Source organism: Lissotriton helveticus, chromosome 5_1, assembly GCF_964261635.1.
Source record: "Lissotriton helveticus chromosome 5_1, aLisHel1.1, whole genome shotgun sequence".
NCBI classification, from domain to species: Eukaryota; Metazoa; Chordata; class Amphibia; order Caudata; family Salamandridae; genus Lissotriton; species Lissotriton helveticus.
Window position 1 is genome coordinate 1,015,463,746 of NC_136065.1, and position 18,687 is coordinate 1,015,482,432.

At 42.3% G+C, this 18,687-nt stretch overlaps 1 protein-coding gene across 4 annotated transcripts in view; it reads left to right on the forward strand.

Annotated features, from left to right (window-relative positions):
- The window catches only part of UROS (uroporphyrinogen III synthase), a 598,542-nt gene that overhangs the window by 53,054 nt on the left and 526,801 nt on the right, over window positions 1–18,687 (forward strand). The gene's annotated exons all lie outside the window — the stretch shown is intronic.

Consider the following 18,687-nt stretch of genomic DNA (forward strand, 5'->3'; position numbering starts at 1 on the left):
ACAAAGACCATCTAGAACAACACTAATTCATTATGTAGACGCTAGATGGGATGTACAACACAGAGCATGGAGAGCAGATGTTATACATGGAACTAGATTGTATCCAATGTTACCAGTTGAAGGGGAGGTTAAGGGAAAAATAAAGGAAAAGAGGAAACACACAGAGACAGAAAAAAGTCATCCTGGAAAGAAAGGAGCAGAGAGTGACATACATGAGTGACTCTTGAGTAATGTTTTAATGAATTGTCTGCCACCATATAATGAATCCCAGAATGCAGAAGTGCCAAGTAGTACTACTGTTGAAATTCCAAATGCTCCTGTAATGACTGAGATACCGAAAGAGTAAATACGTGTTACTTCGGTAAGAGGAAGAACAGAAATAACGGCTCCAGCAAATCCGATTGAATCAAATACTCTAGATGTGTTGACTGTTCCTGTCAATATTTGATCTGTTGTAGCACTTTATAAATCTGGGTTAAGGTAAATACTGTACACAATCTGACTGTACCTGCTGGAATAAATATTGTACATAGTAATGCACTTTTATTTGACAAGGAATAGGCAATGTTATTTTTTTTTTAGGTGGTGCTCAAGTGGATGTGTTAATCATCCACTGCACCTGGTGTTAGGCTGTGATAGATCAACATGTTTCGGCCCTTGTTTGCCCAAACGAGTCAGTGGGCCTTCGTCAGGCCCGAAGTGAGGGCGACTAGCTTTCAAGTCGCTCTGGTTGAGTAAGTGGATTCACTTACCCCTCTTTATTAGTTAGCTCAGTTGCTCAAGATCTGAAGAGCATTATATGTACATACTTTGCCTATAACTGGGAGAGAAAGAAAAACAAGATAGACAAACAACACAAATATTACAGTTCATTACATGCATTTATTTCACACTCAATGTGATGCTGTTCTACTGATATTTAATTGAATTATCAATTGATATGATTCTGCTGGTTGCTTTAGGTACTGGTAATTCGTTAGGAAAAAAATATCATTACGTTGCTAGTGTTTTTTGTGTGGGTATGGGTTGATGCAAAGCTGTGCCTACTATGGGGCCGATTAGGATTGCGGTGAATCCGCATCCTCCGGGCCGGCGGAAGCCACCGCCGGGCCGGAGGATGCGGATTCACCGCTGCGGTGCCTTCAAATACCCCCCGCCAGATTAGGATGGCTGGGGGGTCATTGGCGGACCGAAAGACCGTCCGCCGCTTTTCCGCCGCGGTCGCCTTCCGACCGTGGCGGAAAAGCACTAATATGGTGGCGGTGTCTATCAGACACCGCTAGCCATATTAGGATGGGGCAGAAAACATGCTTTTCCATGGCGGCTTTTCTGCTGTGAAAAAGCATGTGGTCTTTGGTGTTTGGGGGCCCGTGGTGAGCCCCCAGGGTGTTGGGTGCACATGGGGGGTACCTATGGTACCCCCCTGCTTTGGCATGCACAGGGTGGCAGGCACCACGCGGTGCCTGCCAAGTTGTGCATGCCAAGGCTACACATGCATACTTTACATTGCGGCGGGTGCTGCGTAAAGCAGCACCCGCCACAATGTGAAATTTCCGGGATGTGACCGCCAGGGTGGCGGTCACATCCTAATTCGCACGGAGGGACCGCCGCTGCCCCTGCGGACGGTCCCTCCACCTCGGGGGTGGCGGACGGATGCAGGTCCGTCCGCCATCCTAATAGGCGCCTAAGTGTTTATGGGTTCTCACGGTTATATACTGAGGTTCCATTCACCAGACAGAGAAAGGATACCTTGTGAATCATTCATTCATATGTATGGTTAAGGAGATGTTGGCGTGTTCCTTCTAACTTGCTATGTTATCTGGATACTTTCCTTAGACAATAAACATTTGTGGAGTATATGGTGTTGTTTTTGGGGAGTTGCACGTTCAACTGGAGATAATCACCTGTATTGTCTTGGTGCTACATTCTATATATCCCCTTCACAGACAGTGTGAGTAATAGTCACAGGTGTCTTCGAGCGGTTGAAGACAGATTGTGTGGGACCAGTTCGGCCTAATTAGGCAGCAAATAGTCTAGTTCTTATGTCTATATCTCCTAATTGGTATGTGTGCAGCAATAATTCCGGGGGCAGCTGGACTTAACATTGTTTTCTGGAACGTAGCTGGTCTGCGCTCCAAAATTGTTAACGATGAATGGCTTGGTTTTGCTCGGAATTCTAATGTACCCTGTCTCCAAGAGACGTGGGCTGTATCATCCATTCACATTATTGGATTTAAAACCTATTTTTCGCCTCGATTCCCTCTCTATCAGGGAGAGCTAAAGGAGGTCTGACTATATTTATCTCCAATCTTTTGGAGATCGGGGAAATAGCTCACTTGAAACTAGAGCCTAATTTTAAAATAATAATCCTAGACATAAATAATTTTGACATCCTTGTGTTAGTTAATTTTTATAATAACTTAAAAAGGGTCAGCTAATAGCTACTCTGAAAAAGATTTGCTACATTTTAGTGGAGTTTAAGAAGAAGAACACTAAAAGAAGAGTCTCCATAGTATGGGGGTGATTTTAATTTACCCCTGTGTGGCCAAAACAATAATTTAACATGTGGCCTGCAAGATGAGAATGTTAATAACCTAACTCATTTTCCTCATACAACAAGTGAGGAGTGTCTGAATGAGACATTATTCATCCTGGAACTTGGTTTGGCAAACTAATTAGTGACCCCCCCCCCCCCCCCCGGTTCCACTCATTCAGACTTTTAATGGTAGAGGAGCTTCTTCTTTTATAGATTTTATATTTGTCTCAAGTAACGCTGCGTCCCGCATCTTGAGTTTTAAAACACATGACAACGCTACCAGTAACCATTTTCCGAATAGTGTTACATTGTCTCTTCCCTCTAATCGAGAAAAGACTAACCAAGCGAGAACACACGGCCAGAAGAATTTGATTTTGGATAGATTAAATGGATACTTGCTCAAGTGGGATCGAGCTGACCCTCTTAAGATAACAACAGAGCTAGTGAAGAATTCTTTTAAGGCAATAGAAAAATGCCTAGACACTACTTCCTCTCACCAAGAGGTTTTAGATAGCTTTGCGGTCATAACAAACGCAGTAAAGGAAGCCCTATTTATTTATTTGAAAAAGAACAAAAGGGAAACCAAGGGTTGGTTTAATAATGCTTGCTCTAAAGCATATTCTAACTTAAAATCCGCCCTTCGTAAAACAGTAAGGAATAAACAAGAAATTATCCTCCTAAGAAAGATATATAATCAGGCAATAAAGACAAGAAAAGCTGAACTAAAACAAGAAGTATGGGTTGATTTACATAAGAGCTGAGTAAGAGCTGCGTGATGAATGATAGTACTGCTTTCTGGAAGATAATTAAATCTCCTTTTCTATCTGACCCTTGGGAGAATGGAAAAATTGAAACAGTCATAGATGAATTATCATGGATGGAACATTTTTCACATATATTTGGACTTACATCGACGGAAGAGAATGACCCTTATGACCCAGAGAGGACACAAAAATCCACAATCTTCCCTATTGCACTTGACTTTACCCAGGTGGAAGTGGAACTTGCCTTAATGGCAAGTAAAGGGGGAAAGGCCAGGCCGCAATGGAGTTCCAGTAGATCTTTTTAAATACAATATGGATCCCTGGACGCCAATATTGGTTCGGGTATTGGAAGCCTCATGTTCAATTGGGCTTGTTGAACGTGGTCGGACTCAATCGTGGTCCCGATATTTAAAAAGGAAGTTTGTTTAAGCCCATCCTGCTATCGTCCCATATCATTATTAGACTCTTTGGGCAAAGTAACGGGACGTATCATTCATGATCGAGTACAACAATGGGCTGACGATAACAAAATATTGTCAAAACTCCAATTCGGGTTCAGGGAGGGGCTGGGTACCACGGAGCAATCCCTCAACTTGACCCTGCTAAGGGTAAATATGTGAACGTAAAGGGAGGAAATTTGTAAATGGCTTACGTAGATTTAACATCAGCCTTCGACTGCATAAGCCACTCGAAACTGTGGAGTATTCTAATCGGGATGGGAATTGAGCCCTCCTTGGTTAATTATTTCCGTGAACTATATTCAAACGCCACGGCCAGGGTCAGGTTTGGATTACGGGGGGAACTGACGGCGCCAATCAGAGTGGAGAAGGGTGTACGGCAGGACTGTGTCCTGGCGCCCTTCCTCTTCACACTCTACACTAATGGCCTGGAACGAGCCATGTTGGAAGGGTGCCAGGACCTGCCCTTGTTGCATGGACGCCCGATATCCGCTCTATTATAAGCGAACGCCGCCGTAATTATTGCACGCATCCCCCTGGAGCGCCAACGCACCCTCAAAAGATATAATCATTATATGACTAATTTAGATTTTCGAATCAACATTAAAAAAACATTCATAATGAATTCAGGGCCTAGAAATAAGAAAAGGAGAGACATCTATATTGAAAACACGAAGGTTGAGAATACCAACACCTACCTCTATCTGGGAATCCTAATATACGACAAATGTACTTGGAGGAAAGCAATTGAGGCTAGAAAGTTGCTATTTATAAGGGCCACCTCTGCATTAATTAGTTTTGCACAAAGATTGGGAAAAAGGCCCCCGGTATAGATGATCAAAATCTATCAGGCCAAATGCATCAGCACCGTGATATATGGAGCTGGGATGTGGGGCTATGGACAGGTGGAAGCCCTCCAAAAAGTGGAGAACAGTGTTTTAAGGTTTCTCTTCGCGGTTCCGCGGGGTATATCGACCTTTAGCTGTCACTTAGAATTAGGTTTATCATATATCACCGATATTGTAAAATTGCAACCGATTCTATTATGGCATCGTCTTTGGTCTTCTCCAAAGACAGTTTTTAATCAAAGTGTACTGAATGACTGCCTCTCACCGGAAAACTCACATAAGATTGGTTGGCTTTCGTACGTTAAAAAGTTTTTGTATGACGGGGGCTTAGAAAGATTTTATCATAACCCCCCCATCATTGCAGAGATATCGAGAAAAGGGCTGAAAAAGTTATGTTTGTCTCATTTGGAAGAACTGCGCCTGGTTACCGAGGCGAAGAAAAGCTCAGTCCAACACTCAATATTGATCCAAACCACCATGTCTATTCAGCCATATTTAACTTGCGATTTGAGTGGCTTTGAAAGATACTTGTTGACTCGTTTCAGGATGAATATTTTCCCTCGCCTGGTAACTTTTCCCAGAATTAACGATTGGTCGCAGCTTTTAACAACTTGCCCTTGCGATGAAGTATCGATTCAATCGACAATCCATGTGGTCCTTTTTTGTAAATTCTATAAAGAACCAAGAAAGCGATGGATAATACCATTTTTTTAAAATCTGGGTTTACGACAATGTCGTCCTGCTTTCATTGTGCTGCAACTTATGGAGACGGAATGCCTGGTCAAAAATATTGTTACATTTCTGAAGTTTTGCATCAGACATAGGACGAACCTGTAATAAGATTAGTGATGCACTTGTTCTTTTGAGGCCATACTGTCTTCTTATTTTATCCTTCAATGACCATAGTATGTTTTTAATATTATCAATGCACTATATGAAATATTAGTGATGGTATGCTTGTCAAGTACATTTTGTAGTTTTTAATAATTTAATACGTTTTTTTAACTGTGAACTTTTATGGTTTTCTAAAACATGGAAATCGAATAAAGGAATTTTGATTTTGATTTGATGTGTGCAGTCATACATCTTGAAAGTTATCGGGAGATAAGCTTAACCTTAGATTTAAATCTTTTAGCCGCAACTCTAACTTGATTGCAACTAAGTATATATTGTGTGCTCTTGGCTCAAGAGACCATCTTTGTCAAGGGTATTGACAGAGTACCAACTATTGGTCACACACATATTAGTAGTGCAGCTAATAGCTTTTGTATGTAATTGGGAGCAAGCTTTACTGGCATTTGTAAATATTAGTAATTTCACATTATGCAATATGTGTTTGCGACTTGTATGCACTGTTACCCCATGAAGGAGATGATAGCTGCTCCTTCAGGGATGGGAGGGGAGGCACAGCCCTGTAGATACAATCATAAGGGGTAAGTTGCTACAAACAGATTACCTGGTTATACCTGTAGTCTTGATGCAGAGTTTCTCACCTATCAAAAAGGGGCCGGATAGAATAGCTTTTCTACTTTTTTGAGAACTCGTTGACCTTCTCAGTGTGGGATACATGGAAAATATACTACTATTGTGATAGTCTTTCTTTTAAAAGAACAGGGGTCATAAAGAGAGGTGTCTAAAAAATGTATACTAAATAAATTAGGAGAATTATCTCTAATTTTCAAAAAGGTTTTTGATAAATTACGTACACCACATGAAATATTAGTTGTATTTTTTCGTTGTCTCGTTAATTCTTGGGTAGTTTATAAGAAGGTATTTGTTGTGTATGTTATACTATGATTATCTTTAACTTGGTCTCATTATGGATTTATATTTGTGATTTACAAAAAGAGACCTTAGCCATCTCTTGTGGCTTAGATGTTCAGCATAGTTCCTATGTTCATTTCAGTATGAGTCCTCTGTTATGTTGGACTTGGTCATACATGTTCAGGAATATGGATTCATGAGAATACATTTGATTTAGCTTGTTCTTATTTTTGTGACTTCTAGGTAGCCAGTAACCCCTCTAATTGTACAGGATACAACTATATGTTGTGCACATGTTGGTTCTCGTTTCCAGAGGTTTTAATGCTTGATGGAAAGCCAAGGTATGTTATCATTCAGTCCATGGTCATATGTCTTAAGGCGGTAAACCCACCACTGTTCTTTTTCAAAAAGGATGTGTTCTGAATTGTTGCCCTTCATATCTAGAGTTTCTAAGATGACATCGATAGTGTGTTTCATGTTCAAGAAATGGTTACCCATTCGAGTTGTAGATATTCCGCATCTAATGTTACTGTAGTGTTCGCAAATTCTTTGTTTGGCCTTACGGCAGGTCATGCCGATGTATTTCAGATTGCACGGGCAAGTGATCATGTAAATCACATGAGTCGTGTTACAATTGGTATGTCGTCTCAGAGTCCACTTGAAATTTTCAGTCAGTCATAGGCTCTTGGTGACTTTTGTGAGTTTGCATACAGAGCAGGACCCACAAGGATAATGTCTGGTGATTGGTGTCATGCTCCAGTTGCTTAGTACTGTCTCTCTTGAAGCCTTGCTGGTTACTGGTCTGGTATGAACTAATAAATCAGAAATATTTTTAGTTCTTCTATTAGCAAATCTGGGTTTGGGCCATTTCAGGGGCCGGAGGACAGGATACGCAAAAGTAAGATGTGATTCATTCTCCTCTGATTATATGCATTGTTAACCCAAGTAAATCTAGTAATATCATTAAATATAAAAAAGCAGTTTACCACTAAAAACAAAAATAGCAGCACGCTGTAAAGCATTTATAGAGTGCTCACGATCCCTTATAGGGTCTCAAAATGCTTTTATCTGCATTGGCTCCCGGGCGCCCATGTGATATCGCAGGCTTGATGTAGGGCAGTTGATTGTTGAATGATCTTTTAGGTGGGGCACTGTCAGTGCAACTCCGGACAGCTTCTTTGCCTCTGTGCCTGTGTCTATAATACAGCACGGGTGCAGAGGCAAAGTAATTCCCTCATTTGCATGCGGCCACGCCCCCATGCAAATAAGGGAACACCCTCTGGTAATAGCGCTGCTGCTACATGTGCACCAGTGCTATCTGTATAACAGAAAGGGCCGCACAAGCATCTGCAGCCCTTTCTGTAATACCAAAGTGCCCCGGAGGCGCGCAAAGCGGGCACACATGCCCATTGAACCCCTGGGGCACTTTCTATAGTATGGCCCCTGATGTGTTTTCTGATTTGTTCAATAAACTATGATGTTTGATTTGATTTTTGAAGTATGATTCTTTTTAAAATCTTGAATTCAAAACTTTAAACCACTGGTCACTATCTGAAACTAATAACAGATCCTGAATTTTGTTTTCTCTGCAGCGCCTTTAAGTCTGCTTTGTAGTGAAATAATTTCTGCTTACTGTGTTTAAATGTACGATCACTGTTTGCCTTGCACAATGCAGTGTCATCATTATGTGTTGTATAGTCTGAATGGTGAGTTGTTCTTAACTATATAAAAGGAGCATATTTCAGTGCTCTTTGTGTCTGACGTCTTTATGGTCATTTGAACGTTTGATGATTGGATACTGTGGTAGCATCTTTTGAGCTAGCCAGGTATTGGGGGAACCATCCAGCAGCGGATCACTTTTCTTCCAAAATGCCAGAACCCAGCAGGTAGCCATTCATGTGGGTCTCTTGAGGGTCATAACTCTTTTGATGTCTTGCATTTGCCACCTTTTCTGCTTCGCATATATATTGATTAAAGAAAATGGGGTAGCCCACAAGGTATGGACCTGGGTATACTACGGTATAAATAAACAATGGTCCTAGACCTATTGAAAGAAATAATTGACCCAATCAATCTTCGTTCATTAAATCAATATTGAAGAGCATTTCAACTGAATCTGCTCCAATTCACAAATATAATTAATAATTTTAAGAGAAAACACAACAGCCACTACCCCACAACCAGAGATACAATGTGTTCAATTCATTGTCTCATGTTTTTAAATTCATTTTGCACAGTATTGCATTATTTCAAAAGTAAAAACCAGAAGAAAAGGTTGCCCAAACAGAGCGTGCAAAAGAGAGTGATCAGAGTGTTAGGTGGATAAGGAAGGGAAAGGAATTCACAGTAATAATCATAGCAATTTCACATTACTTCTCGGTCAATAACGGTATTCTAGTTTTTTCCGTATTGAGTATACCTGGCCAAACAACATTTTTAATAACCATTGCATTCAAAATATTCTAAAGAGACATCCATGTCCTCAGTGTGCACTATGTAATGTAAAGATATCGGTCCAAGGTAGGAGTAATAGCGTCGACGTTTCAACTCGACTTAGGGCCAACCGGTCATTTAAACCTGGGGCATGCGAGTCTTCATCAGGACAAGATAGAGATGGGCAACCAAGGGGTGTCGATGACCCCTAGGGTGGGGAACCAACGAGGTATGTATCCTCAATCAGCGATGTGTACTTATACTCCTTAATCATAGAAGAATCAATCATCAATTTAAGGGGTGGGCACAATATTCCATCGTAGCTGCGATCCTGTGGAACCCAGGCTCGGCTTTCCTTCGCGTAGAGAACACGCTGCACAAACGCTGCCTGAACTTTGGTGACAGGAGCTGGGGTCGTATTCAAAGACTATTGAATCGACTAAGGTATCATCACCCCGCTACTGGCGTAACATGGAATATTGTGCCCACCCCTTAAATTGATGATTGATTCTTCTATGATTAAGGAGTATAAGTACACATCGCTGATTGAGGATACATACCTCGTTGGTTCCCCACCCTAGGGGTCATAGACACCCCTTGGTTGCCGATCTCTATCTTGTCCTGATGAAGACTCGCATGCCCCAGGTTTAAATGACCGGTTGGCCCTAAGTCGAGTCGAAACGTCGACGCTATTACTCCTACCTTGGACCGATATCTTGACATTACATAGTGCACACTGAGGACATGGATGTCTCTTTAGAATATTTTGAATGTAATGGTTATTAAAAATTTTGTTTGGCCAGGTATACTCAATACGGAAAAAACTAGAATACCGTTATTGACCGAGAAGTAATGTGAAATTGTTATGATTATTACTGTGAATTCCTTTCCCTTCCTTATCCACCTAACACTCTGATCACTCTCTTTTGCACGCTCTGTTTGGGCAACCTTTTCTTCTGGTTTTTACTTTTGAAATAATGCAATACTGTGCAAAATAAATTTCAAAACATGAGACAATGAATTAAACACATTGTATCTCTGGTTGTGGGGTAGTGGCTGTTGTGTTTTCTCTTAAAATTATTAATTATATTTGTGAATTGGAGCAGATTCAGTTGAAATGCTCTTGAATATTGATTTAATGAACGAAGATTGACTGGGTCAATTATTTCGATCAATAGGTCTAGGACCATTGTTTATTTATACCGTCGCATATATATTGAGCATCCTAGCATTTTCATTGGGTAACATGGTTTGCATTTTCATCAAGTCACATGGTCTGCAGTGCACTGAGTATGATCAGATGTGTGCCTCTTACAAAGCCGCTTTGAAACAGCCTTGATTCACACACAATCAGCTTGTCCGAACAGGCCAGTGGTATGGGGAAAAATTGGTTGAAGCTCATTTTGGACAAAGCAGGACTAATGATTGTGGAACCTACAAAACACTCAGCCTGGGGTAAAGGGTGCTTTAAGTTGCCACATTCCTTTGCCCAAGCATGATCCAGTAGCTGCGATGGTTAGAACAGGGTGTATTTATCCCAGATGTGTGCTTTCTTCGTGCAGCCCCAGAATATACTCATTGGTCCCTGCCATTGTGCCAGTATGTGTGAACTATGGGTCTGTCATGTAAGGAGCCGCCTCTTCTGTGTGATGAAACCACAACTAGTACTCAAAAGCTGAGACAAAAGTCTTTCTTTAATTGTATAATCCCACCTTCAAGAGACCTGGCCTGGTTACTTCTGATCTTCCACCTAAAATTCAACTTCATTATAAGGGCATTTTAAGATCTACCTGTGGTGCGTGTTGTTCAGTTTGCAGACTTGACTAGTACTTGTGCTGCAGAGGACTGGTACCTAGACAGTGGTTCCTGATTTATTGACTTCTGTGGGCCCCCGCTTAATCATTACTGGAACCAGGGGACACCCAGTGACTAATTATTAGAAACCAGGGACTCCCACTGAGTCATGACTAGAAGCTGGGTACCCCATCATAAGCATTTTTGAACAGCAAAACAATGCACAAAAAATACAGACAAAAAGCATTCATCAAACAAATACACAAATGATGCGAACATTGTTATTTAATTCACAAACTTATATAACAAAATCCAAAATTATAATTTTAATGGGAGAGATGGAGCTTTTCTAAATTCAATTGAGGCCACTCGTCACCCATACTATATATTCTGTTTGATGCATTTGTACTGCTCCAAAACTCAATGTGAGGATATTAATTTCATTTTTATCCTCCAATTTAAAATTCCCTCACATTTACAGAATATTTTTAAAGTTTTAGTTTTAAATGTTCCTTCTTTCAATATATACGCTTTAATAACCTGTTAACATTATTTAATTTTCTAAGCAGTCGTGTAACAACTTAGTAGGCTTTGCAGACTCCCAGGGATGCCTGGACCTTAGGTTAAGAACTACTGGGCTAAAACATTAAGGTCTAGGTGCCCCTAACCTCATCAGTTGGTTTATGACCAACAATGGAAAGTTCCTACTCCTGAGAGCAGCACTGGAAGACAGATATGCCATTTGAGCCAAGCTATTTGCCAGCCTGTGACAGTACTTATTTCTTTTGGGTGCCTTTTAAGTCTTACCGGCGATAGCGCATGCACTCTCTCTTGCAAGAGGTATTGTTTACACCAAGGGGCTTGAAGCATGCCCATCACTTAACGTTTGTTGGCTTCATTGTCACTCCTATTTGCTGTCTTCCAATTAGCCAGTGCTTGCTGGCTTCACTTCCTCTTCTTTCAGCTGTATCACAGACCAACTACTGATTGCTTCAGCTTTATTGCTGTTTGTTCACAGATCGCTCTGTGATAGGTGTACTGCTTTTATATTCTCTTCTTTCCTGCGATCCTTTTTGAACCTCTTGCCATTTGCAGCTATGTTTTACTATGCCACACACACTTCAAAGAAGCCCCTTTCTCCTTTGGAATGGACGTTTATTGTGACATAAGCTATCTGCTTTTGTTGTGACAACTTTTTCCAAATGGACATGGGCATCATTTCTTTCGTTATGTGAAAGGATTTATTTGTCATATGACATATATATTTTTTCCACTCATGGGGAGATTGCCTGATTTTCTCAGAATCACAGGGATGTTGTGCCAAGACCTAACAAGCATTGGCAAAGCAAATATGTCTTCCCTTAAGACTATTGGCTCTGCCATTGCCTTTTGTTCCTGATGTGCATCATGGCCATTAACCACGTTGGTCATAAGTGAGACCTATTGGCTTTGCTAATGCGTGTTCTATTTTATTTGTGTGCTAGGCACCTTTTGTTTAGTTCGGGTAGATTATGCCAGTGCCTCAGTGAAATTGAGTCTGGGGGTTCTCCTATTTAAGAAATAAATGCATTGGATGATAGCAACATACAACAAGCATTTACAATGCAATAGGTCTCGCAGCATTAAAGTTTGAGCTATTGGCATTGTATATTACAATGTGTTGCATTAATTTGTTATCAAACTCTGAATTGTTGTATAAAGATGATTTGCAAACTGTCAAATGTTGCTGAATAGTAAGCAACTTTGTGAATAATATTGTTTGCTAGTCATCCTTGGGTACCAGAGTACTTCACTTGAGGCAGAGGTATTATCTTTAGACTACAGGTGCCAATCCCGCTTGAGCTAGAAACAGGGCCAGCTTTAGCAGTGGTGCTGCCCGGTGCGACATACTTTTTGGACACCCCCGCGTCCCTTTTCCCCCACCTCCTCCTCTGATTCCATCATTACCACCGTGTAAAAAGTGGACCTCAGCTTCCCTTAGACCCTCTCTCACATACATTTCATTTGCTTTATAGTGCTGGTAAAGGCTGGCTTTACGAATCCGCTCAGATATCCACCCAAACACCGATATGTTCTTTGCAGCAGATTAACCCTCTGCACTACTTTATGGTGAGTCAAACCTGCTACTAGACAAACCTCTGATCTCTCTCTATCAGGAACATTAATCACAAGTTATCATGACATTTTTATTGCTGCCTGAAACCTGGATTTACAAGGAACTCTGCGGCATTTGCTTTTAAATTGCATGTTACTGTTTTAGTAAAGTTGGAGCTTCTTTGTAATGAAAAAAATATTAAAAAAATCCGCTAAGTTTCATGGAAACAATTTAAAAAATAGAAAGTCAAAATGAATGAAGACCCCTAGAAAACTCCCACATTTTTAATCTCAGAGCACTTACGCCGGAAAAAAAAACCACATGCATCCAATGCCTACAATATGAGTATGAAATTCAGAAAACCGTTCTCAAGCAGTTAAGGTACTACAAAAACACTTAACATCAGTAGAACATATAAAGATCTAAATACTGAAAAACAGGTTGCCGTGAAATTCATATTCAGCCCTACACAGGCAGCCATGCTTCAGCTACTCGGTACTGATCCGCAGAGGGCCTTGAGCAACATACTGGGTAGTATAAGGATTCTCTCTAGAAATGTCCTAGGGGAGGAGAAGAAACGTCTGAATACTGACATACGCTGACACTAATACAGAAATGCCCAGGGGTATGTATGATTAGCAGATCAATACCATTATCAATGTGAATCAAGTTCAGGCTCTGGAAGTTCTAATTACTAAAACTACTTCAGTTTGTGTGCATGATGGAAGTAGATTATATATTCAGATATCAGAACCTCGAGCAGATTTTTGCACTCACTACTCTGCACTCACTACTCTGCACTCACTACTCACTACTCTGCACACTCACTCTGCACTCTCACTACTCTGCACTCACTACTCACTACTCTGCACTCACTACTCTGCACTCACTAATCTGCACTCACTACTCACTACTCTGCACTCACTACTCTGCACTCACTACTCACTACTCTGCACTCACTACTCTGTACTCACTACTCTGCACACTCACTCTGCACTCACTACTCACTACTCTGCACACTCACTCTGCACTCACTACTCACTACTCTGCACTCACTACTCTGCACTCACTACTCTGCACTCACTACTCTGCACTCACTACTCTGCACTCACTACTCTGCACTCACTACTCACTACTCACTACTCTGCACTCACTACTCTGCACTCACTACTCTGCACTCACTACTCACTACTCTGCACTCACTACTCTGCACTCACTACTCAGCACTCACTACTCTGCACTCACTACTCACTACTCTGCACTCACTACTCACTACTCTGCACTCACTACTCTGCACTCACTGCTCACTACTCGGCACTCACTACTCACTACTCTGCACTCACTACTCTGCACTCACTACTCACTACTCTGCACACTCACTCTGCACTCACTACTCTGCACACTCACTCTGCACTCACTACTCTGCACTCACTACTCTGCACTCACTACTCTGCACTCACTGCTCACTACTCTGCACTCACGACTCACTACTCTGCACTCACTACTCTGCACTCACTACTCACTACTCGGCACTCACTACTCACTACTCTGCACTCACTACTCACTACTCTGCACACTCACTCTGCACTCACTACTCACTACTCTGCACTCACTACTCTGCACTCACTACTCTGCACTCACTACTCACTACTCTGCACTCACTACTCTGCACTCACTACTCACTACTCGGCACTCACTACTCACTACTCTGCACTCACTACTCACTACTCTGCACTCACTACTCACTACTCTGCACACTCACTCTGCACTCACTACTCTGCACACTCACTCTGCACTCACTACTCACTACTCTGCACTCACTACTCTGCACTCACTACTCTGCACTCACTACTCACTACTCTGCACTCACTACTCACTACTCTGCACTCACTACTCTGCACTCACTACTCACTACTCGGCACTCACTACTCACTACTCTGCACTCACTATTCACTACTCTGCACTCACTACTCTGCACTCACTACTCACTACTCTGCACACTCACTCTGCACTCACTACTCTGCACACTCACTCTGCACTCACTACTCTGCACTCACTACTCACTACTCGGCACTCACTACTCACTACTCTGCATTCACTACTCTGCACTCACTACTCACTACTCTGTACTCACTACTCTGCACTCACTACTCTGCACTCACTACTCTGCACCCACTACTCTGCACCCACTACTCACTACTCTGCACTCACTACTCTGCACTCACTACTCTGCACTCACTACTCGGCACTCACTACTCACTACTCTGCACTCACTACTCACTACTCTGCACTCACTACTCACTACTCTGCACACTCACTCTGCACTCACTACTCACTACTCTGCACTCACTACTCTGCACTCACTTCTCTGCACTCACCCCATCGGTATTACAATGAAAGATGTATTTCCACCCTGTTATATATGTTATGAGGACACCGTTCATGTGCCAACTCCTATAAGATACCTTTTAATATGAAAAAATGTGCTGCATTGCTATATACTTATAAGGTCCCAAAGACGAGACCGATTGCCTTGCAAATGCTTGTTTAACAGTGTCACTGTAAGGTCCACTCACACAATTGTCCACAGAGTTAAAAACTGTCAAATAAAGGCCTTCCTTCTCCCCTATGTCTCTGACAGTTGCAGGGACGCCCACTTTCTCCCAACCACCCCGTCCCATAGTGCCGCATGCCTGTGGAGGTTACTTTGTTATCGAGGGCAGCCTGACCAGGGGGGATAGCTTAGCGTGTCAAGTGATCGCTGCAGAAGTATGCTTATTCCAGAAGGTTAAGTGCGAGGCATGGCCGCCCAGTAGATTGGTGTTGAATTTGGTGATAACGAGACACCTGTTGCTTAAAAGGATCATCCCATGAAGCGAAAAAACACGTACACACTAAAATGTCCATATGCAAAAACAACTCTACCATATTTCATAATCACCTTCACTGACCTACCCATTCCTAAAAGCACAGCAACATTACAGATGCCCGACTCCGCAAAGTACTGAAAAAACAAGCACTGACCACTGGCCCCCCCGGTTGTGCAGTCTAACACATACCAGACTGTAAAGTGCGCTGGACACAGGATGGTAAGTAACAAGTATTTTATTGTAGAAATTACACCACTCAACAGGAAAAACCTCCAGCTCGATGTGGACCGTAACGGCAACTGTCAAGGAGCAGCGCTCCAAACCAGAATGTAGAATGCAGACTTGACAGCTGCATGAGCCACAAACAAGATACAGATAAATACCACACACCTTCCTCCCATAATAATATATATTTTTTAATAGAAATAAAACTAAGGTATAATAACAAAGAAATGCAGAAAATGCCCCCGGAATCCCGCCGGCTGCGGCCGCACCGGAAGTCAGGCAAGGTCGCCTGTGACGGGGACGGGCCGCGTCCGGACCGGAAGAGGAGGCAGGCGGAGTCAATGCGTCTCGTGCCCCGGGGCTCCTGTGAGCGGTGGAGAGCCCCGGAGGTTGCGCGCCGCGTGCTGAGAGCAGAGTCCCCCGAGATTGGCCAGGTAAGTTCAAAAGGGCTGGGGGGGCTTGGTGCACTCGTGTGTGTGTGTGTGTGTGTGTGTATGCTGGTGTGTGTATATGTATGTGTGCGACGGTGACGGCGTTGGGGAGGGGGGAGGGGGGGCCTTGGTGCACTTGTGTATGTGTGTGCATGTGTGTGGGGGGGTGTGTCTTTGTATGTATGTGCGTGCGTGCATGGGCGCTTGTGTGTGTGTATGCGCATGCGTGTGTGGTGTTTCGAGCTTCCCAGAAGACAGTGCCTGGCCACAGCACGCGTTCGCGTGCGCGTGGCAGTTTCAAATCGCCATGCGCGTGGCCAGGATTGTCTCCTGGGAAGCACACACGCCGACAAAAGGTTCTCGGCGGAGACGCGCTTCGCGCGGCTAGCCGAGACCTAAAAAATGATATGCAACATAGGAAGAGTCAGCGTGCATCACTAAACATCTGTCACCTTCAACCTGCCATTTTTAGCTTATTCCTTTGCTTCATGGGCATACATTTTACGCAGCAACTTTAAATTCATAAATTTTTTTAAGTGACCCAACTGTTGTAAAATAAAAGCAAACACTTTTGATGTCAACAATAGGTAGACGTACATGAGTTTCAATGTTCTTAAAGGCATATTTTGAATTACACACTCACCTATTATATTTTGGATGCAGTCAAAAGTCAGTAATTACAAATCCCATGTTTTGGGGCCACTTTCTTAGTTTTTTTGCCAGGACATAATGCTCTCAACGTGCTAGACTGGTAAACATAGGGTCTCTTGGACACTGCAGTACCGAGTAGTTTGTGCTTGTCCATTCATAGAAGTATCACACCTGCCCTTAGCCATGGTGACAAAAACATCAGGTCTTTCTCCACAATCAGAAGTTAATAACTCACTGTAACTGACTGGAGTTTCTCCTCCTGGCAATCTATTTTTGTTGCCTTGAAACAGTTTCAGACACTGCCATAGTCATCATCGACATCATTTAAGTGCCACAGCTTCAATCCGCTGGCTTGCCCCTTGCGACCCCTTGCACTAACTCTGCGACCCTTACCTCAGATATGGTAAATTCAGTGCCAAAAACACAGGGACAGCTCTGCATTGCTTTGTTTCAGCCCATTTTTCTTTATAATAATAGTGAATAATATGGTATTATTCAGTATTATTGTAATGCAAAATGGAGCACATCTCTGGTCAGAGCTGTGTTTAGTGTTTAGTAATAAATGTTTTAAATGTATTGTGTGTGCATGCTTGTGGGTGAGAGTGTGTGTATGTGAGGGTGTGTGTATATGTCTGAGCATGTGTCTGTATGTATAAGCATGAGTGTGTGTGAAAGTCAGCGAGAGGTAGTGAGTGTGAGATTGTGGCCCAGATTTTTTTCGATGCACGGCAATGCTGCACCAAAGATGTTGCACCGCTTGCGTCTCAGTAGATAGTGCATTGGTTCTCTCTCTTTCAGAATTTGCATTGGATAGTAAATCCCACCCTAACACTTTACACTGGTTTGTGTCACCACGATGTAAAGCGTTAGTAAACGTGTGCCCGAGTGTCAGTTGGTATGAGTGAGTTGAAACGAGATTAAGTGAATGCAAGTGAGTAAGTGAGAAGGAATAAGAAAGAGTGTAAGGATGAATAATGAAGTTTGAGTGTGATGTTATGATCATGTGACATGGTCTCCTGGAATAATAAAAACAGGGGCAAGGATCATATGATGTCACTTCCTGTGATGTTATTGAGGTCAATGGGGATGTGATGTCACTTCCACTACCCCATGCATTTTGGCTGAATTGACGCCCATGTCAATTATGTTTAGGCGTACGTGTTGGATTCTTCGTAACAGCATTATTACAACTATTTTAAAGATATTTTCAGAGATTTAGCATTACGCTTAGACAGCACTTGCTGCGTTTAGCGAGTGGTAATGGGAACAGCTCTGCGGTGCTGTGAAGTGGTAATACTCCATTTTTCAATTTGAAAACTTCTCGTTCAATGTGTGGAAATGCACATACTGCACAGTTAACACGATTTTCCCACAGGTCTACTTCTCCAAATGAAAAGCTCATTGTTCAACCTCAAAAATACTTTGCAACGTGACAACAATTGAAGAATTAGTAAATAATATCTTTTGAATGTAAAAAGTTGGAGGAACATCAGACCAAATCAGTCTACCATTTAAAACAATAATTTGCAAGGGTGTTATTTTTATCTTTGAACTTGTTTGTGCCTCCATAGGCTCTATATTGAATAATGGAGATGGAGGTATTGTTTCAGAATAACGGCCTGCAGTACTGATCGTGTGTTAATTTAATCACGTTTTGCATGCTGTAATAGAAACAGGTAGTTGTTCACTTGACTCGGAGTAATCTGCGGCCGGCTTGTAATGAAAATGTGGCTGCGGAGGCCAGGGGTCAAGGCAGCCGTGCATGCTGTTTTAATTGAAGCGCGCGACTGGTAGCAGCCTGTGCTGAACGGGCAAGGT